This window comes from Saimiri boliviensis, chromosome 4, assembly GCF_048565385.1.
Source record: "Saimiri boliviensis isolate mSaiBol1 chromosome 4, mSaiBol1.pri, whole genome shotgun sequence".
Classification (NCBI taxonomy): domain Eukaryota; kingdom Metazoa; phylum Chordata; class Mammalia; order Primates; family Cebidae; genus Saimiri; species Saimiri boliviensis.
In genome coordinates, this window is record NC_133452.1 from 116,366,193 (window position 1) to 116,388,573 (window position 22,381).

At 39.1% G+C, this 22,381-nt stretch overlaps 1 protein-coding gene across 2 annotated transcripts in view; it reads right to left on the minus strand.

Annotated features, from left to right (window-relative positions):
* The window catches only part of SMAP1 (small ArfGAP 1), a 185,417-nt gene that overhangs the window by 115,799 nt on the left and 47,237 nt on the right, over window positions 1–22,381 (minus strand). The window lies entirely within an intron of this gene.

The window sequence follows — 22,381 nt, forward strand, 5'->3', positions numbered from 1 at the left end:
GCACCCAACATATAGGGAAACAAAATTTTTAACTACTAGTACTAAGTGTTGGCAAGAATGTGAAACAAGGACTGCTTCAAACAGGCTTGGATCATGGAAGAAAGGATATCAAAGATTGAAGATCAATTCAATGAAATAAAATAAGAAGCTAAGACTAGAGAAAAAAAGAGTGAAAAGAAATGAACAAAGCCTCCAAGAAACACGGGATTATGTGAAAAGATCAAATCTACGTTTGATCAGTGTACCCAAAGGTAACAGGGAGAACGAAACCAACTTCGAAAACACTCTTCAGGATATTATCCAGGAGAACTTTCCCAACCTAGCAAGGCAGGACAACATTCAAGTTCAGGAAATACAGAGAACGCCACAAAGATACTCCTCAAGAAGAGCAACCCCAAGGCACATAATCATCAGATTCACCAGGGTTGAAATGAATGAAAAAATGCTAAGGGCAGCCAGAGAGAAAGGCCAGGTTACCCACAAAGGGAAGCTCATCAGACTCACAATGGATCTCTTGGAAGAAACCTTACAAGCCAAAAGAGTGGGGGCCAATATTCAACCTCCTTAAAGAAAAGAATTTTCAACCCAGAATCTCATATCCAGCCAAACTAAGCTTCATAAGTGAAGGAGAAATAAAATTCTTGACTGACAAGCAACTGCTGAGAGATTTCATCACCACAAGTCCTGCCTTACAAGAGCTCCTGAAGAAAGCACTAAACATGGAAAGGAACAACTAGTACCAGCCACTGCAAAAACATACCAAATTGTAAAGACCATGGACACAATAAAGAAACTCCATCAACTAACAAGCACAACAACCAGTTAGCCTCAAAATGGCAGGATCAAATTCACACTTAACAATATTAACGTTAAATGAAAATGGGCTAAATGCTCCAATTAAAAGATACAGACTGGCAAATTGGATAAAGGGTCAAGACCCATCAGTGTGCTGTATCCAGGAGACCTATCTCAAATGCAATGACACACATAGGCTCAAAATAAAGAGATGGAGGAAGATTTAACAAGCAAATGGAGAGAAAAAAAAAAAAAAAAAAAAGCAGGCATTGCGATCCTAGTGTCTGATAAAATGAAATTTAAACCAACAAAGATCAAAAGAGACAAAGAAGGGCATTACATAATGGTAAAAGGATCAATGCAACAAGAAGAGCTAACGATCCTAAATATATGCACACCCAACACAGGAGCACCTAGATACATAAACCAAGTTCTTAATGACCTACAAAGAGACAGACTCCCACACAATAATAGTGGGAGACTTTAACACCTCACTGTCAATATTAGACCAATGAAACAGAAAATTAACAAGGATATCCAGAACTTGAACTCAAATCTGGACCAAGCAGACCTAATAGACAACTAAAGAACTATCCACCCAAATCCACAGAATATACATTCTTTTCAGTACCACATCAGACTTACTCTAAAATTAACTACATAATTGGAAGTAAATTACTACTCAGCAAATGCAAAAGAACAGAAATCATATACTCTCTCAGACCACAGTGTAATCAAATTAGAACTCAGGATTAAGAAACTCACTCAAAACTGCACAATTACATGGAAACTGAACAACCTGCTCCTAAATGACTACTGGATAAATAATGAAATGAAGGCAGAAATAAAGATGTTCTTCGAAACAAATGAGAAAGAAGACACGATGTACCAGCATCTCTGGGACACATGCAAAGCAGTGTCTACAGGAAAATTTATAGCACTAATTGCCCACATGAGAAGGGAGGAAAGAACTAAAATCAACACCCTAACATCACAATTAAAAGAACACCCTAACATCACAATTAAAAGAGGATCAAGATCAAACAAATTCAAATGCTAGCAGAAGACAAGAAATAACTAAGATCAGAACAGAACTAAAGGAGACAGAGAAACAAAAAACCCTTCAAAAAAATCAATAAATTCAAGAGCTGGTTTTTTGAAAAGATCAACAAAACAGACCACTAGTCAGGCTAATAAAAAAGAAAAGAGAGAAGGATGAAATAGATACAATAAACAATGATAAAGGAGATATCACCACCGATTCCACAGAAATACAAACTACTATCAGAGATTACCACAAACAGCTCTATGCACATAACCAGTAAATCAGAAGAAATGGGTAAATTCCTGGTCACTGACACTGCCCAAAACTAAATCAAGAAGTTGAATCTCTGAAAAGACCAGTAACAAGGTCTAAAGTTGAGACTATAATTAATAAATAGCCTACCAATAAAAAAAAGTCCAGGACCAGATGGGTTCACAGCCAAACTCTACTATAGGTACAAAGAGGAGCTGGTACCATTCCTTCTGAAACTCTTACAAACAATACAAGAAGAGGAAATCCTCCCTAACTCATTTTATAAAACCAACATCACTCTGATACCAAAACCTGGCAGAGACACAACTAAAAAAAGAAAATTTCAGGCCAACATGCATGATTGGCAAACCAAATGCAACAGCACATCAAAAAGCTTATCCATCAAGTTGGCTTCATTCCTGAGATGCAAGGTTGGTTTAATATACAAAAATCTATAAACATAATTGATCACATAAACCAAACCAAAGACAAAAACCATGATTATCTCAATAGATGCAGAGAAGGCCCTTTAAGCTAAAGACTCTCAATAAACTAGGTATCGATGGAACATATCTCAAAATAATAAAAGCTATTTATGACAAACCCACAGCCAGTATCATACTGAATGGGCAAAAACTGGAAACATTCCCTTTGAAAACCGGCACAAGACAAGGGTGTCCTCTCCACCACTCTTGTTCAACATAGTATTGGAAGTTCTGGCCAGAGCAATCAGGCAAGAAAAAAGAAATAAAGGGTATTCAATCAGAAAAAGACAAGTCAAATTGTCTCTATTTACAGATGACATGATGGTATATTTAGAAGACCCCATCATCTCAGCCCAAAATCTCCTTAAGCTGGTAAGTAACTTCAGCAAAGTCTCAGGATCCAAAATCAATGTGCAGAAATCACAAGCATTCCTATACACCAATAACAGACAGAGAACCAAATCATGAGCGAATTCCCATTCAGAATTGCTACAAAGAGAATAAAACACCTAGGAATACAACTTACAAGGGATACGAAGGATCTCTTCAAGGAGAACTACAAACCACTGCTCAAGGAAATAAAAGAAGACACAAACAGATGGAAAAACATTCCATACTCATGGTTAAGAAGAATCAATATGGTGAAAATGGCCATACTGCCCAAAGTAACTTACAGATTCAATGCTATCCCCATCAAGGTACCATTAAACCCTCAAGGAACTGGGGAAAAAAACACCTTAAACTTCATATAGAACCAAAAAAGAGCCTCCATAGCCAAGACTATCCTAAGCAAACAAAAAAAACAAAACATAACAAAAAAATCAAAGCTGGAGGCATCACGCTACCTGACTACAAACTATACTACAAGGCTACAGTAATCAAAACAGCACAGTACTGGTACCAAAACAGAGATACAGACCAATGGAACAGAACAGAGGCCTCAGAAATAACACCACACACCTACACATCTGATCTTTGACAAACCTGACAAAAACAAGCAATGGGAAAAGGACTCCCTATTTAATAACTGGTACTGGGAAAACCGGCTATCCATACGCAGAGAGCTGAAACTGGACCCTTTCCCTATACTTTATATAAAAATTAACTCCAGATGAATTAAAAATTTAAACATAAGACCTAACACCATAAAAACCCTAGAAGAAAACTTAGGCAGTACCGTTCAGGACACAGGCATAGGCAAGGACTTCATGACTAAAACACCAAAAGCAATGGCAATAAAAATCAATATGAACAAATGGGATCTAATTAAACTCCAGACCTTCCGCACAGCAAAAGAAACCGTCATTAGAGTGAACCAGCAACCAACAGAATGGGAAAAAATTTCTGCATGCTACTCATCTGACAAAGGGCTAGTATCCACAATCTACAAAGAACTTAAACAAATTTAAAAGAAAAAAAACACCCACCCCACCAAAAAATGGGCAAAGGATATGAACAGACATTTCTCAAAAGAAGACATTTATGCAACTAACAAACGTGAAAAAAAGCTCAACATCACTGGTCATTAGGGAAATGCAAATCAAAACCACAATGACATACCATCTCACACCAGTTAGAATGGTGATCATTAAAAAATCAGAAGACAACAGATGCTGGAGAGGATGCAAAAAAACAGGAATGCTTTTACACTACTGGTGGGAGTGTAAACTAGTTCAACCATTGTGGAAGACAGTGTGGCAATTCCTCAAGGATCTAGAACAAGAAACACTATTTGATACAGCACTCCCATTACTGGGTATATACCCAAAGGATTATAAATTGTTCTATTATAAAGATACATACACATGTATTTTCACTGTGGCACTGTTTACAATAGCAAAGACTTGGAACCAACCCAAAAGCCCATCAATGATAGACTGGATAAAGAAAGCATGGCACATATATACCATGGAATACTATAAAAAAGGATGAAGGATAAAAAAGGATATGTTGACGTCCTTTGCAAGGACATGGATGAAGCTAGAAACAATCACTCTCAGCAAACTGACACAAGAACAGAAAACCAAACACCGAATGTTCTCACTCATAAGTGTGTGCTGAACAATGAGAACACATGGACACATGGAGGGGAATATCATACACCAGGGCCAGTTGGGGAGGGTGGGGGGGGGCTAGGTAAGGGGGGGGGATAGCAGGGGGTGGAGGAATTGGGTAGGGATAACATTAGGAAAAATACCTAATGTAGACAGCAAGGGGATGGATGCAGCAAACCACCATGGCATGTGTATACCTATTTAACAATCCTGCATGAGTTGCACATGTACCCCAGAACTTAAAGTATAATTTAAAAAAACAAAAACAAAAACAAAAAGCCTTGAATCAACATGGCTAAATCTCAAATATAACACTGACATAAAGAAAGGTTACAGATAAATATATACAGGTTGAAACCATTTACATGTAAGTTGAAAAAATATGTAAAATAATAGCATATTGCATATTAATTAAAGGTGTCTATAAATGTCATGCAACTGAGGCAGGCGACTGGTGGTGAAGAAAGAGTATGTGATCAGGGAAAAGTTCCTTGTGGGCTTGGAGAGCAATGGTAACACTAAATTCCTAAGCTGTATGGCAAAAATATAAACTTTTGTTTCAGTAACATATAATATGCATATATGAACTGAGGTGTGCTACAAAATGTTAGTTCTTCAGTTCATGGTCAAAAAGTTCTAAAAAAAAAAACCTCACGTATGGATAAAATAATACAAGCCTTAGCTGTACAATTCTTCATACCTTTGAATATATTCTTTCACAATAATTTAAAAATTTCCTGAGTCGGGCATGGTGGCTCACGCCTGTAATCTCAGCACTGTGGGAGGCCGAGGTGGGTGGATCACAAGGTCAAGAGATCGAGACCATCCTGGTCAACATGGTGAAACCCCGTCTCTACTAAAAATACAAAAAATTAGCTGGGCATGGTGGCACACGCCTGTAGTCCCAGCTACTCAAGAGGCTGAGGCAGGAGAATTGCTTGAACCCAGGAGGCGGAGGTTGCAGTGAGCCGAGATCGTGCCATTGCACTCCAGCCTGGGTGACGAGCGAAACTCCATCTCAAAAAAAAAAAAAAGAAAAAAAATTCTTACGATTTTCACATATTGAAAATCATATTACAAAATCAAGTAAAATGAAAAAATAAAAGTAATATCTGGAAAATATGCCAAATATTCAGAATTGTATTCCTAACACACTTCTATAAATTATGTGACTATGAAAAATGTATGCATATAGTATGAGATATCAATAAAAATCAAGCAGCTGAACACAGTGGCTCAGGCCTATAAAACCAGCACTTAGGGAGGCCGAGGCAGACAGATCACTTGAGGTCAGGAGTTCAAGACCAGCCTGGCCAACATGGTGAAACCCCATCTCCACTAAAAATACAAAAATTAGCCAGACATGGTGGTGGATGCCTGTACTCCCAGTTACTCAGGAGGCTGAGGCAGGAAAATCATTTGAACCCAGGAGGCAGAGGTTGCAGTGAGCAGAGATCCATCCCACCACTGCACTCCAGCCTGGGTGACAGAGCGAGACTCCCTATCAAAAAAATAAAAAATAAAGCTTTTTAAAAATGTAGCCACCTGTCTTAAGTATATGTTATTTATCTAAAGGTGACACTGCTCTACAAAACAACATTAAAGCCAGAAATTACAATATAGTAAAACTAACAATGCCCCCCTCAAATTCCTTAATTACACAGGAAGATTTTGTGCATGCAACTTATCCCCAAATATTCTGCTTTTATATTTGAGAAATGACATCTATAAACTGGCAAACATACATCTGGGTCATCTATGACTACTATAAATAGAGTTGCCTCCCCCAGTTACTTTCCACTCTGTCTCATCACTTCTAACACAACTGACAACAGAACAATCTGTTTTGAAGCTTACACATTAATGTAAATAGTTACAGAATAATAACTAGGGGTTTAATTATTTTTAGCAATTAAGTCTCAAATGAAGAAAGGTTAAAGAGATACACAGTGGGCGGGAAATAGTGTCTCACACTTGTAATCCCTGCACTTTGGGAAGCCAAGGTGGGAAGACCACTTGAGGCCAGGAGTTTGAGAACAGCCTGGGTAACAGTGAGACCACAGTGGTCTCTACTAAAACTTAAAAACTACATGCTGCATGTAGTGGCACATGCCTGCAGGTCTAGCTACTTGGGAGGCTGAGGCAGAAGGATCACTTGAGCCTAGAAGTTTGAAATCCCTTTGAGCTATGATGGTACTAATGCACTCTAATCAGAAAATAGGGGGTTGAGGCGGAGAAGAGAGGAGGAAAGGAGAAATGCACAGTGAACTCTAGATCAGTGTCTCTCAAACCCTAATGTGCATGCGCATCAACTGGAAAAATCATGAAAATGAATATTCTAATGACTATTCTAATTCTGTAGCCCCCAGAGTAGCTTCTAAGATTCTGTATCCTAACAAGTTCCCAGTGATGCCTATGCTGCCATCTACAGATGACATTTTGAATAGCAAGGTTCTAGAGCATTCTCCACAGTCTAACTCAAGCATTCAGCACACTTCCTGATTTGCCTTCATATACCTAATGTAATTAAGGAACTAATAAATTTGGCAGTAGTAAGAATGGAAACAAACAAATATGAAATCACCAGGAAGAACTGACAGGACTTATTCATGAAACATATAGTGGCAAAGGAGAAGGTAGATGCAAATTTTGCATCTGGGATATAAAGCATAAGGGTACTTGTGGAATCAGAAATTGTGCAGGTGATCCATTGAATGCTTTAAAGGACAATGATACATCAAGATGAAAATGTCCAGCAGGCAATTAAGAATACAGGATTAAAGTTCAAACTGGATACATACACACACGTGCATACACACGCACACATGCACGCACGACGCACACACATGCACCTGCACCTGCACCTTTTTTTAAGATGACAGCTGCAGTACTAAGAACAAAAAGAGCAAAAAAAAAGCAGAGTACTAAATCTTAAGGAGACAATGAAAGGAAATACAAAATTAGAGAATGAGGTCGTTTCAAAGAAAAGCTGTTTTCAAAAACAGGAAAAAAAATCACATCACACACTGGGGGTCTGTTGGGGGTGAGGGGAGGGATAGCAGTGGGTGGGGAGATTGGGGAGGGAAAACATTAGGAGAAATAACTAACATAGGTGACGGGAGGATGAAGGCAGCAAACCACCATGGCATATGTATACCTATGTAACAATCCTGCAAGATCTGCAAATGTACCCCAGAACTTAAAGTAAAATAAAAATACTTTTTAAAAAGACGTTCAATGGTATCAAATGTTCCAAAGAAGACAAGAGTAATGGGGCTAAGAAAAAACATCTGAATGTGGTAACTGAGGCTAAAAAGTCATAGGTAACCTCAGAGATTAGGCAGAGCAAAAGGGAGGGAGGTCATCCACTCTGAATTCCATAATCAGATTAAGAGGGAGAAAGATAATTCATCCACTGTGAACTCTATTACCAGTTTACACTCTTGCACCATTTCAGTTTCCAACTCCAAATCTTTAACAGTTTCCTATTTTCCTCTATTTTAGATTACAGGAAATATTTATCTCCTATGAATGTCTATACTCATGACAGTATATCACATAAAATGTGCCACAATAGGTATGTGCTCTTTTTTCATCTGTAATTAGTTCTGTCTCCTAAAGTAGACGGTAAATTTCTCACTGGGAAGGCTCTTATATGACCTGTGTCACCTACAGTAAGGGAATGGGCTATATAATTTTTAAAATCTGCTAGGTCTGATGACTCAGTCAAATACGCAAATTCTTTGATTCCTGGAACAACTGATCTACTATTTTTAAAAATGGAAATAAAGCTAAAAATTATGGCCAAAATTACTATCTTTAATGCCAATTTTGCCATTCTTCCTTTAAGTAGTAAAGGCTTCTGAATTTTAGCTAGAAATGTGGCTGTCCTGATAGGAAGACTGTATTTCTCAGCCTCTCCTGTAGAATGTAAACAGAAATGATGTATTTTGCCATTACCACACTGGGCCTTTGTTCCCCTGGCCTCTTCTCCTTTTCCATTTGCTGGGAGACAATAAGGAATGAACCTGCTACTTTGGATCCATTACAAAAGCCCCATGGTGAAGATGACAGAACTACTCTACTCATACTTAACAGTTCATGTCCAGACCCATGTGAAGAAGAAATAAACTTCTATCCTGTTTAAGCCACTTTTTTTTTTTTTTTTTTTTTTTTTTTTGAGACAGTCTCACTCTATCACCCAGGCTGGAGTGCAGTGGGGAAGATCTTGGCTCACTGAAATCTCTTTCCTCCTTGGCTCAAGTTATCCTTCTACCTCAGCCTCCCAAGTAGCTGGGACTATAGGTACATACTACCATGCCCAGCTAATTTTTGTGTTGTTTGTAAAGATAGGGTTTCATCATGGTATCCAGGCTGGTCTCAAACTTCTGGGCTCAAGCAATCTTCCGGGCTCAAGCAATCCTCCTGCCTCAGCCTCTCAAACTGCTGGGATTACAGGTATGAGCTACTGCACACGATCAGTGTGAACTACATTTGCATGTTGGCAGTAGCAAACAGAACATACAAGAGATTTCACAATCCCTGATTTTAGAGTCAAAATTCTAAGAGGGGTTAAAGAATAATAAAAGACTTTTTCATCAAACCTGAGTTTCCTAGATCCAATTTAAATCACCAGTAATGCATTATGTGTCTATTTTGACCAAAGTATTAAACAAAGATGACAAAACACAAATGCTGCCTTCAAGAAGCTTGAACTCTAATAACCAGATAATGGTTACGGTATCAAGTACAAATGACAGGAACACAGAAGAGGTAAAAACGAATGTTGGCCAATGATATTAATGCAGGCTTTGTAGAGACAGTGGCATTTGACGTATTACGTGGGTTGGGTGCAGTGGCTCAAACCTGTAATCCCAGCACTTTGGGAGGCTGAGGTAGGCAGATCACTTGAGGCAAGGAATTCAAGACCAGACTAGCCAACATGGCAAAACCCTCTTTCTACTAAAAATACAAAAATTAGCTGGGCGTTGTGGTACATGCCTATAGCCCCAGCTACTCAGGAGACTAGGGTGCGAGAATCACTTGAACAGAGGTTGCAGTGAGCTGAGATCCTGCCAGTGCACTCCAGCCTGGACAACAGAGGGAGACCCTGTCTTTAAAAAAAAAAAAAAACAAAAAACAAAAAACACCTCCCCAAGTTACAGCAGGTGAAGTCTGGACAGGGTGCATTCTTGGTAAAATGAACAGTGCCCTCCCACCCCCATCTTGAAGAGTTTCAGCTACACTGTAATACATAGGCAAAAAATATAACATTGCAGTACCTGATAACTGCTAAGCTTTTTATTTAAATGCTAATTTAAATTTTGACAGGCATATATATATATATATATATATACACACACACACATATACATACACACACACCCCTAAAATTTGTACAGTATTACATGACTACTAACTTTCAGATAAAAATGACAGTTTTAAGGTATGGAAACCCTGCAGAAAAGTGGATTAATGAGGTTGACTGAAAGATAAATCATTATTAAGTATAAATAATGTAAAAGACCTTACATGTCTCAAAAATGAACAGAAATTTTATTGTGATCTCAATACACTTGCCTTGTAGCTTTCACATGATTTGAGAAATAAGATGAAACCACGTGCTCTTCTGAGAAGAAATTTCTCTTCAGTTTCTGATTATCATGGTGAATTAGCAAACAGAAAAGCTTTCTTACATATTTTTTATAAAGAAAATACAGGCTGGGCGTGGTGGCTCAAGCCTGTAATCCCAGCACTTTGGGAGGCCGAGGTGGGTGGATCACAAGGTCAAGAGATCGAGACCATCCTGGTCAACATGGTGAAACCCCGTCTCTACTAAAAATACAAAAAATTAGCTGGGCATGGTGGCATATGACTGTAATCCCAGCTACTCAGGAGGCTGAGGCAGGAGAATTGCCTGAGCCCAGGAGGCGGAGGTTGCGGTGAGCCGAGATCGCGCCATTGCACTCCAGCCTGGGTAACAAGAGCGAAACTCCGTCTCAAAAAAAAAAAAAAAAAAAAAAATACAATGAGAAACAAATAACTTAATGCTAACAGTAATTTCCTTTTAAGACTTATTCTATAAAGCCTTCTCCAATGCCCCAACAGCACTTTAAAAATAACGTTTATCAAAATGATTTACAGTTAATTGTTTTATCTGTCTTCTCTCAGAAACAGTGATCTATTTGAGAATAGGGACTTCATGTTATTGATCTCTGTATGCTCTGTACCCAGCACAATGTCTGGTATAAAAATTTAAGCAGTCTCTAACTTACAAAGGATAGCTAAGACCTTGAGCCACGTGGGTTACTGCTGCCAAAACTGCTAGGGGAGTACGTTTAGAGGAAGCTACCATCTTACTGAATATGTAAGACACTATTCATCGTATTTCCAAATACACTGTCTGTCTAATCCTAACAAATATGTGAGGAAGTAATATTACCACTGCATTTTAAAGATTGAGAAACTTAGGCTCAAAACATAAAAAATGGAGAGAGCCAGCTGAGACCATGACAGGGGCAAATCTCTAAATGTTAACTGTGAATACGGTGTCTCCTACTATGGTAATTCCATCATTCCAAACTAAATTCCCTTATACTGCCTGACTAATTTTACTCTACTTTGTCAGCTTTTCAAAATGCCAAGTCACTTACTGATGAGGCTAATGATACAGGTTTAAAGATGCAATTTCTTCATCCATCCAGAAGTATCAATCCTCCTCAAATTATCATGTTTGCTTTATTTCTTTCCTTATAATACCCAAGATTAAAAGCAGTAAGAATTGGATTTGATTTGGTTTCATTTGTTGGAGAGAGAAACTGCAAAGGACAGAGAATTTTGCCCAAGGAGGAACAGAAGAGAAGGGCAAATCAACTGATACGTAAAGGTAAATTCTTAAGGCAGCATCATAGTAGCGGATGCCCAGGGAAAGAGATACACACTCAAGCAGCAAAAGGATCTCAAAGAGAAACTAGGTATATCAAAATACTGTCCAGGGTCAAGCAGGAAACAAGAAACAAACACTTTCTCTTTCCATAATACAAGTCCCTTTGTTCTTTACCCAAGAGTACTGACTAGCACTGCACTGCCTATGGTCAGCTACATTATGGGTTGGGTATGTTTGTGGACTATCAGGAAAGGCAGGAAATCATATTTTTAAAAATGTTTTCTGCTTATGAACAAATGAACTGCAAACCTGCAAAAGAACCTGGAGCAGGGGTTAGGGGAGATTGGGAATAACTGCAAATAGGCAGGAGGGATCTTTTTCAAGTGATGGCAGCATTCTAAAATTCTACAGTGGTGAGAGTTGTGAAACTCTGTTAATATTCTAAAAATCACTGAATTATATACACTTAAGAGAATTTTACAGCATATAAATTATATATTGATAAAGGTGTTTTTAAAAAGCTGTATGCATTTATTTAAACACAGAAATAAAATATCATATATTTCTTTCTTTCATTGCTTTTTCCTTATTTTACCAAAAAAGAAAAAATGGCAGCCAGTACTGTAACTGGTAGGTTGAATAATTTAGGATACGGAGTCTAAGCGAATACACAGAAATGCCAGCTAAGAAGCCACTGATTCAGATGCTATCATATTTAAAGGATTTCACATTTCAACTCAAAAGTTTAAATATAAGTTTCATGAATAGTATTTAGACAAAAGTTATTTTAAATTTCCAAAAGGTTTCTCCTAGCAAATATACTCAATAGAATGTTTAGGAGTTTTTAAATATTAAATATATTTCATTATGTAATATTTTATTAAGGAAACAAATTGTTCTTTAAAATATTCCCTTTTAAGTAATCTTAAAGCTACTAACATATTTCACTATAACCTAGTCACCAGTGGTTACTATGTCACATTCACATTTTCCTGCAAAGAAGCATCGGCAATGCTAAAAGATAACATGTAAGGATAACATTTTACAACTAGAGTTCCTGCCCAACCTTTATCAACTTCAAAAGAGTTACCACATTGCTGATCAGAAGAAAGTTTCCACAAACTATTTAATCAATCATTTACTAATAGGAAGCATTAATAGAAGGCAAGTGATAGTGATCACTCAAAAATAAGTTCACAGAACATTTCTTATCTTGGCAGGGCGTGGTAGCTTGGGCCTGTAATTCCAGCAGTTTGGAAGGCCAAGGCAGGTAGATCACCTGAGGTCAGGAGTTCGAGACCAGCCTGGCCAGCATGGTGAAACACCGTCTCTACTAAAATTACAAAAATTAGCTGAGGGTGGTGGTGGGCACCTGTGGTCCCAGCTACTTGGGAGGCGAGACGAGAAAACTACCTGAACCCAGGAGGCAAAATTTTCAGTGGGCCCATATATCACCATTGCTCTCCAGCCTGGGCAACAGGAACAAAATTCCGTCACTAAATAAATAAATAAATAAATAAATCCTATCTTTAAAAAAAAAAAAAAAAAAACTCAAAATAGCCCAGCAAGTACAAACATCACCCATAAAAACAGATGTAATTAATTTATTCTAAAATTGGTCTGAAACGAGACTGACATTAAATAAGAAAACATTTTCATTTTATTAAAAAAAAAATTCATTTAACTCATTGCAATCATTCTTTTTTTCAATATATTTGGTAAGAAAATTGTGTAGAACCAAATAAATAACATAATAGAAAATAAAACCTTTGAAAGAAAAGTTCTAAGACAAATTATTTTAAAGCTTCCCTACTCAGAAAGATAACATTTAAGTTGTAGTATTAAATAATTCCCTCAGAATTGCAATTTTTTTAGGGGAAAAAATACTGTCACAGTCAGACTCAGAACAGCAGCACATGCATCACCTCATAAATATTTACTGAGCGTCTACTATGTCAACACACTATTAAAGGCTCTGGGGATATAGTAAACTAAACAGATAACTCCAGCCATCATGGAACTTACACTCCTATGGAAGACAGTATACAAGCAAACCTGTGAAAGTAATAATGTATCAATATGGTAAATTTTATGGAGAAAATGGATAGGGAGTACAGATGAGGAAGCGAGAGGGAAAGGTAGTTATTATTTGGTCAAGGGAAGTTCTACTTGACCAGTGATCTGAAGGAGTTAGGGGAACAAACCATGCAACTATCTGGGGACAGAGAATTAAGGTAAACGGAACAACAGGGACAAAGGCCTTGAGGAATGATACAGCTTCTTCACGTTTAAGGTTTACATGGAGGCATTCCTTAAGAAATGCTAAATGCATGTTTAAGAAATACCAAGGAAAGCCTAGTGCAATGGCATGAGCCTATAGTCCCAGCTACCTGGGAGGCTGATGGAGAAGGGATGCTTGAGCTCAGGAATTCAAGGCTGCAGTGCTGGAGCCACTGCACTCCAGCCTGGGCAACGCAACAAGATCCAATGTTTAAAAAATAAAAATAAATACCAAAGAGTCTATAAAGGGCCATTTTTACATCCCTATAAGATATAATAAAAGTTTACTCAGAAATGTTTTTAAGTGGTTTCTGCCCAAACAACCTATTCCCTAAGAACAAAACAGCACGATCAGTACATACACGTGGTTCTATCATTTTAATTCAGTGCTCAGCACATGCTTAGTAAGTATGAAAGAAAGACAAGAAACAAAGGGTTACAGCGAAGTGAGGGAAACAATGCTAGGATTCCTCCCAAAGGATGTTCTGGGCATGCACTACTGTTCTGTCAGGAACTGGAAAGGGTCAAATGGCAAAAACAAAAATAATTTACTCTCTACTACTCCCTACTCTCCCTAAAATTCAAAGTCAAATTGTAGGATATAAGGAAGGTAAATATATTAACAGAGGCTCGTGGCCATTAATTATCTCAGAAGGCAACTTCTTTACAAATGCTAATTTCAATCTAAGGGTATGCTTTATTTATGTGGCACTGTCCTTCATTAATACTTGTAGAGCTTGACAAATTTGTTGTCCCTGATATTATTGGGACAATTGATGAAATGTGAATAAATTCTATAGATGACAGTATTATATCAATGATAATTTCCTGATTTTAACAAATGTACTGTGATTATGTAAAATCTTTGTCATTAGGAGATGATATGGTTTGGTTGGGTCCTCAATCAAATCTCAACTTGAATTGTTTCTCCCAGAATTCCCACGTGTTGTGGGTGGGACCCAGGGCAAGGTAACTGAATTATGGAGGCCAGTCTTTCCCGTGCTACTTTTGTTATAGTTAATAAATCTCATAAAATCTGATGGGTTTATCACAGGTTTTTACTTTTGCTTCTTCCTCATTTTTCTCTTGCTGCTACCATGTAAGAAGTCTTTTGCCTCCCCGCCATGATTCTGAGACCTCCCCAGCCATGTGGAACTGTAAGTCCAATCAAACCTCTTTTTCTTCTGAGTCTCAGGTATATCTTTATCAGCAGCACGAAACCAGACTAATACAGTAAATTGGTACCAGCAGAGTAGGGCATTGCTCAAAAGCTACCTGAAAATGTAGAAGCAACTTGAGAACCGGGAAATAGGCAGAGGTTGGAACAGTTTGGAAGGCTCAGAAGAAGACAGGAAATGTGGGAAAGTTTGGAACCACCTAGAGACTTGTTGAATGGCTTTGCCCAAAATGCTGATAGCGACACAGACAGTAAGGTTCAGGCTGTGGTGGTCTCAGATATAGATAAGGAACTTTTTGGGAACTGGAGTAAAGGTGACTCTTGTTAGGTTTTAGCAAAGAGACTGGTGGCATTTTGCCCCTGCCCTAAAGGTCAGTCTGTGCAACTCTGAACTTGAGAAAGATGATTTAGGGTATCTGGTGGAAGAAATTTCTAGGTAGCAAAGCATTCAAGAGGTGATTTGGGTTCTGTTAAAGGCACTCAGTTTTATAAGGGAAGCAGAGCATAAAAGTTCAGAAAAAAATTTGCATCCTGACTATGGGATAGAAAAGAAAAACCCATTTCTGGGGAGAAATTCAAGCTGGCTACAGAAATTTGAGTAAGTAGCAAGGAGCCTAATTTCCAAAGCATCAAGAAGCTACAGATCATTTTCATAGAACCAGCCTTTTTCTCTGTAACCTCACACTTTTCTTGCTAGTTTCACCTACTACTGTTAAGAGTCTATAAGATATCAAGATATTAATCCCTAAGACCATGAGGAAAATGTCTCCAGGCCATGCCGGAGACCTTCACGGCAGCCCCTCCCACCACAGGACCAGAGGTCCAGGAGGAAAAAGTGGTTTTGTGGGCCAGGTCCATGGTCTCTGTGCTGTGTGCAGCCTAGGGACTTGGTGCCCTGTGTTTCAGCCACTCTGCTCCAGCCATGGCTAGAAGGGGTCAATGTATAGCTCAGGCTGTGGCTTCAGAAGGTGGAAGCCCCAAACCTTGGTAACTTCCATGTGGTGTTGAGCCTGTGGTGGAACAAATGTCGAGAACTGAGGTTTGGAAACCTCCACCTAGATTTTAGAGGATGTATAGAAATGACTGGATGCCCAGGTAAAAGTTTGCTGCAGGGGTGGGGTCCTCATGGAGAACCTCTGCTAGGGCAGCGTGGACGGGAAACGTGGGCTGAGAGCCCCCAAACAGAATCCCTACTGGGGCACCCCTAGTGGAGCTTTGAGAAGAGGGCCACCGTCCTCCAGATCCCAGAAGAACAGATCCACTGACAGTTTGCACAGTGCACCTGAAAAAGTTGCAGATGCTAAACACCAGCCTGTGAAAGCAGCCAGGAGGGAGGCTGTACCCTTCAAAACCCAGGGGCAGAGCTACTCAAGACCATGGGAACCTACTACCTCTTACATCAGTGTGACCTGGATATAAGACCTGCAGTCCAAGGAGATCATTTTGAAGCCTTAAAATTTGACTGCCCTGCTGGATTTTGGACTTGCATGGGCCCTGTAACCCCTTTGTTTTGGCCAATTTATTCCATTTGGAATGGCTGTATTCACCCAATACCTGTACCCCCAGTGTATCTGGGAAGTAACTAGCTTGCTTTTATTTTACATGCTCACAGGCAGAAGGGACTTGCCTTGCCTCAAATGAGACTTTGGACTGTGGACTTTTGGGTTAATGCTGATACGATTTAAGACTCTGGGGGACTGCTGGGAAGGCAAGATTGGTTTTGAAATGTGTGGACAGAAGATTTGCAGGGGCCGGGGGCAGAATGATGTGGTTTGGCTGTGTCTCAATCCAAATATCAACTTGAATTGTATCTGACAGAATTCCTAAGTGTTGCGAGAGGGACCAGGGCAAGGTAATTGAATCATGATGGCCAGTCTTTGCTGTGCTATTCTCATTATAGTTAATAAGTCTCATGAGATCTGATGGATTTATCAGGAGCTTCTAGTTTTGCTTCTCATTTTCTCTTGCTGCCACCACGTAAGAAGTGCCACCTTTTGCCTCCCACCATGATTCTGAGAACTCCCTTGCTATGTCGAACTGTAAGACCAATGAAACCTCTTTTTATTCCCAGTCTCGGGTATGTCTTCACCAGCAGCATGAAAATCAACCAATGCAAAAAACAAACACTGAAATATTTAAGGGTATAGAATCATTTTGGGTATAAGTTCAAGAGGAAAATGTGTGTGTTTGTACATATATATAAAAGAGAGAATAAATGTGGTAAAATTTTAATATTTGAATCTGGATGTGAGATTCAAGGGTGGAAAAGAGTACTATATTAATACAGTTTCCTTCATTTCATTCTTGCCTCCATTTGTAAAATGGAGTAACAAATGAGAACAGAATACTTATATTCCATCCAATACTGTTATTCCATTCAATAAGACAATTATAATAAAAATAATTTTTTAAAAAAACTATCCCTGTATCCACACTATGAAAATGAGTTTCTTCATTTGAAAATACAAACACCTGAGAAGATCCAAGACGGTGGATTAGACACAACTCCAGTGCACAACGCCCAGCAAGAGAGATGCAAAAAATCCAGAGATCTTGTAGCTCCAACCGAGGTACCAGGTGCATTTCAATGCGTCTGGTCCAATGGTGAACAACACCCACTCAGGACAGATCGAGACGGGGAGGGGTACTGCTTCACCCAGAAAGTGCATCTAACCAACGAGTTCACAGGCTCCCTCTCTGGCACTCCAGTCGAGATACAGTGCTTTCCCCAAAGCCTCAGCAATACACAGAACAGGGGATCTTTGCCAGTCAAGTGCCAGGAATTACAAGCATGCAGGTCCCTACCCTCCCCCACAAACCTTAGAGAGCTAAGCTCTGACTCTACTGGGTTACGCAGCCATTGCCACAGTCTGAGATGAACTCTGAATGATCCAGCCCAGTGGAGGAAGGGCACAACCCACCACTAGAAGGGTGGGACTGGGCTACATGTTTTAACAAAAAACACAGGAAGCCTACCTAGCAACAGGATGGTGTTTTTGACAACCCAGGAGCCCCTACAGGTCAGTGGAAGAGGCTGGCCAAATCTCCCAGTACAAACAAAAAAGACACAGGAAGCTTCCCTAGTAACCTGAAGGAGTCCCTAGAAACCAAGTAGCGCCTCCACAGGCAGACAAGCAACCTCATCAAGAAGCTCCCTGACAACACAGCCAGGTAATTCCACAAAGATGGCGGAAAAACAGCACAAAAAAAGATGAAACCATCAAAGACCAGAACACCTCTTCTCCTTCAAGGGATCACAATTCCTCAACAACACAGAACCACAACTCTACTGAGGAGTGTGACAAATTGACAGAAACAGGCTTCAGAAGGTGGATAATAACAAACTTTTCTGAGCTAAAGGAGCATGCTCTAACTCAATTCAAGGCAACCAAAAACCTTGAAAAAAGGTTAGATGAAATGCTAACTAGAATAACCAGCTTACAGAAGAACATAAACGACTAGATGGAGTTGAAAAACACAGCACGAGAACTACATGAAGCAAACACAAGTTTTAATAGCCGAATCGATCAGGCAGAAGAAAGGATATCAGAGATTGAAGATCAACTCAATGAAATAAAAAGAGAAGGCAAGACAAGAGAAGAGTGAAAAGAAATGAATAAAGCCTCCAAGAAGTATGAGATTATGTGAAAAGACCTAATCTACGCTTGATTGGTATACCCGAATATGATGGGGAGAATGAATCCAAGCTGGAAAACACAATCCAGGATATTATCCAGGAGAACTTCCCAAGCCTAGCAAGGGAGTCCACATTTCAAATTCCAGAAATACAGAGAACTCCACAAAGACATTCCTCAAGAAGAGCAACCCCAAGGCACATAATCGTCAAATTCACCAGGGTTGAAATGAAGGAAAAAATGCTAAGGGCAGCCAGAGAGAAAGGTCAGGTCACCCACAGAGGGAAGCTCATCAGACTCATAGCAGATCTCTCGGCAGAAACCCTACAAGCCAGAAGAGAGTGGGGGCCAATATTCAACACCTTAAAGAAAAGAACTTGCAACCCACATCTCACATCCAGCCAAACTAAACTTGGTAAATGAAGGAGAAATAAAATCCTTTATGGACAAGCAATTATTGAGAGATTTTGTGAATAACAGACCTGCCCTACAAGAGCTCCTGAAACAAACACTAAGCACGGAAAGGAATAAGTACCACTCACTTGCAGTCAAAAGCAAACCAGTTGGCAAAGACCAAAAATACAATGAAGAAAATTAGTCAACTAATGGGAAAGAAAACCAGCCAGTAACAAAATGGCAGAATCAAATTCACACATAACAATATTAATGTTGAATGTAAATGGCCTAAATGCCCCAATCAAAAGACACAGACTGGAAAACTGGATAAAAAGACAGAACCTATTGGTGTACTGTATTCAGGAAACCCATCTCACACACAAGGACACACACGGACTCAAAATAAAGGGATGGAGGAAGATTTAACAAGCAAATGGAGAACAAAAAAAAACAGGGGTTGCAATTCTTGTCTCTGATAAAATGGACTTCAAACCAACAAAGATCGAAAGAGACAAAGAAGGACACTACATAATGGTAAAAGGATCAATCCAACAGGAAGAGCTAACTATCCTAAATATATACGCCCTCAACACAAGAGCACCCAGATACATAAAGCAAGTTCTTAATGACCTAAAGCGAGATTTAGACTCCCATACTATAATAGTAGGAGACTTCAACACTCCACTGTCAATATTAGACAGATCAATGACACAGAAAACTAACAAGGATATCCAGAACTTGTATGCAGAGCTGGACCAAGCGGACCTGATAGACATATAGAGAACGCTCCACCCCAAATCCACAGAATATACAATTTTCTCAGCACCACATTGCACTTACTCTAAAATTGACCACATCATTGGAAGCAAATCACTCCTCAGCAAATGCAAAAGAACAGAAAGCATAACAAAGTCTATCAGACCACAGCACAGACTAGAACTCAGGATCAAGAAATACACTCAAACCCACACAACCACTTGGAAACTGAACAACTTGCTTCAGAGTGTCAACTGGATAAACAATGAAATGAAGGCAGAAATAAAGATGTTCTTCAAAACCAACCAGAATGAAGAACTTACCAGAATCTCTGGGACATCTTTAAAGCAGTGTCGAGAGGGAAATTTACGGCAATAAATGCCCACCAGAGGAGAGAGGAAAGATCTAAAATCGATACCTCAGCATCAAAATTGAAAAAGCTAGAGAAGCATAATCAAAAAAACCTCAAAACCTAGCAGAAGACAAGAAATAACTAAGATCAGAGCAGAACTGAAGGAGATCGAGACACAAAAAAAAACCTTCAAAAAGTCAATAAATCCAGGAGCTGGTTTTTTGAAAGATCAACAAAATAGACCACTAGCCAAATTAATAGAAAAGAGAGAAGAATCAAATAGATGCAATAAAAAACGATAAAGGGGATATCACCACTGATCCCACAGAAATACAAACTACCATCAGAGATTACTACAAACAGCTCTACTCACATAAACCAGTAAACCAGGAAGAAATGGATAAATTCCTAGATACTTGTACTCTACCAAGACTAAACCAGGAGGAAACTGAAACCCTGAATAGACCAATAGCAAGGGCTGAAGTAGAGGCAGTAATCAATAGCCTACCAATCAAAAAAAGTCCAGGTCCAGATGGGTTCACAGCCAAATTCCAACAGACGTACAAAGAGGATCTGGTTCCATTCCTTCTGAAACTGTATCAAACAATACAAAAAGAAGGAATCCTCCCTAACTCATTTTATGAGAGCAACATGATCCTCATACCAAAACCAGGCAGAGACTCAACTAAAAAAGAAAACTTCAGGCCAATATCAATGATGACCATCAACGTAAAAGTCTTCAATAAAATACTGGCAAACAGAATGCAACAGCAGGGAATCAAGAAGCTTATCCATCACGACCAACTAGGCTTCATCCCGGGGATACAAGGCTGGTTTAACCTGCGCAAATCCATTAATGTAATCTATCACATAAACAGAACCAAAGACAAAAATCGCATGATTATCTCAGATGCAGAGAAGGCCTTCGATCAAATTCAACAGCCCTTCATGCTAAACACTCTGAATAAACTAGGTATTGACAGAATGTATCATAAAATGATAAAAGCTATATATGACAAACCTACAGCCAATATCATACTGAACAGGCAAATGCTGAAAGAATTCCCTTTGAAATCAGGCACTAGACAAGGCTGCCCTCTTTTACCACTCCTATTCAACATAGTATTGAAAGTTCTAGCAGAGCAATCAGGCAAGAAAAAGAAATAAAGGGTATTCAATTAGGAAAGGAGGAAGTCAAACTGCCTCTGTTTGTAGATCACATAATTTTATATCTAGAAGACCCCATCATCGCAGCCCAAAATCTTCTCAAACTGATAAGCAACTTCAGGAAAGTCTCAGGATACAAAATCAACATGCAGAAATCACAAGCATTCCTATATACCAATAACAGACAAACAGAGAGTAAAATCAAGAGTGAACTCCCATTCACAACTGCTACAAAGAGAATAAAATACCTAGGAGTGCAACTAACAAAGGATGTAAAGTACCTCTTCAAGGAGAACTACAAACCACTGCTCAAGGACATAAGAGAGGACACAAACATATGGAGAAACATTCCATGCTCGTGGTTGGGAAGAATCAATATTGTGAAAATGGCCCTACTGCCCAAAGTATTCTACAGATGCAAGGCTATCCCCATCAAACTACCAATGACCTTCTTTACAGAACTGGAAAAAAACACTTTAAACTTCATATGGAATCACAAAAGACCCCACATAGCCAAGTCAATCCTAAGCAAAAAGAATAAAGCCAGAGGCATCACACTGACTTCAAACTATATTACAAGGCTACAGTAATCAAAACAGCATGGTACTGGTACCAAAACAGAGACATCGACCATTGGAACAGAACAGAGACCCCATAAAAAACACCACACATCTACAATCATCTGATCTTTGACAAACCTGACAAAAACAAGCAATGGGGAAAGGAGTCCCTGTTTAACAAATGGTGTTGGGAAAACTGGTTAGCCATATGCAGAAAGCAGAAACTGGACCCCTACCTGTCACCTTACACTAAAATTAACTCCAGATGGATCAAAGGTTTAAACATAAAACCTGACACCATAAGAACACTAGAAGAAAATGTAGGCAAAACCATTCAGGCCATAGGCAAGGCAAGGACTTCATGACTAAGACACCGAAAGCAATGACGATAAAACCCAAGATAGACAAATGGGATCTAATTAAGCTCCAGAGCTTCTGTACAGCAACAAGAAACCATCACATCATTAGAGCAAATCGGTAACCAACAGAATGGGGAAAAAACTTCTGCAATCTACCCATCTGACAAAGGGCTAATATCCAG